Here is a 1395-nt window from a genome sequence, read left to right on the forward strand (position 1 = left end):
GTGGAGGCGATATCGTTCAGTCTCGCGCTGAGGGGCACGGGAGGCGCACGTTCGCCGCTGGACCGGGGGCTCGAGCTCTCGATCCTCGGAACGCGTACTCCGCTGGGCTGTGGAGGTGATCTCGGGGTGCAACTGCGGGCCCGCTGGTCCGTGTTGGCGGAAGGTGCAGGAAGCGGTGTTTCTCCCCGTCTCGTTCTCGGGCCGGAATATAGGAGCGCGCTATCGGACACCTCCTACGGAGCTTCCTCTTGCGGAATCGCTTGATGTCCGGTGGAGAAGGGGACCGTAGGAGAAAGTTCTGAATATTCGTGCTGATTACAAAACCAACATCCGTCTCTTAATACCAATCCTCGCCTGCTCAAATAGAGATTTAACTTTTGAAGATGCCACCTCAAGTTGTCCTCACTATCTTCGCCCTCGTCTTTTCCGCAGTCTTATTCCTTCGTACGTCCAAACTAACAAAAGAGTTTTGCTATTTAGGTCAGTGGCGGGTGGTGCATGCGCTCTGATAGCGACAGTGCATGCGTGGTGTTACACACACGCTCTCTGCATAGCCAGGGATTAGTTATTCCCACTAACAAACAATTCACAGCCGTGGCTGGTGTAACATCAGGCAGTACCCATGCGCCGTGATACAGAGCCGCCCACCAGTGAGCTTTTGTAAACCGGGCTTCTTCTTTGAAAGAGTAAGCTGAATGCTTAATAGCCTTCGCAGGAAGTAGAGTTCTGCGCTGGCATATACGGAGGTTATTCTTTCATTTAGAATTCCCCAGGGCAGATATCGGCAAATCATCACTTGGCTTCTGGACTACTGCTGTTACGTGACGCACTTGTTTAACACCAATTTTTTGTCCTGGATTTTCTCAACACCAGCTCTTGATGTAATTGAGGTTTCGTGCACTGGTATTTCTGACATCGTGAGCGAAAAAAAAATCTCCAGAAATTCAGAGCATTCTTCACTAATGCGTAATATTCTTATGCTGCTTGCCTAGAGTGTGAGTTCTCTGCAGCCAAATATGGCTGAGTAGCGAAAGACGTTGGAATATTTTTTTTGTTTTTAAGTTGTTTTTGTTTGTTTCTCCAATAATGTAAATTTGTACCCTTATAACCTTTACTTCGCTAATAATTGTAATAATAATGTAATTAATAATGTAATTGTAATAATAATGTAAGGTAATAATGTAATAATTGTAATAATAATACATAATAATAACAATGTAAATTTGTACACTTAGTGCCTTTACTTCGCTAATAATTTTGCTTCTTTCCCGAAGATGCAAGGGGTACTGCGGAGTAGAGCCGTTTACACTACTTTTATTCGTAACTTCAACGTTCCTTGGAGGACATTTTTTGTTTAACCCTTCCGGCCCTGGTGCCATCACAAAAGTTCCTTTA

This window comes from Haemaphysalis longicornis, unplaced genomic scaffold (assembly GCF_048455015.1).
Source record: "Haemaphysalis longicornis isolate Haplotype H1 unplaced genomic scaffold, Haemaphysalis longicornis Haplotype H1 scaffold_12, whole genome shotgun sequence".
In the NCBI taxonomy this organism is placed as follows: domain Eukaryota; kingdom Metazoa; phylum Arthropoda; class Arachnida; order Ixodida; family Ixodidae; genus Haemaphysalis; species Haemaphysalis longicornis.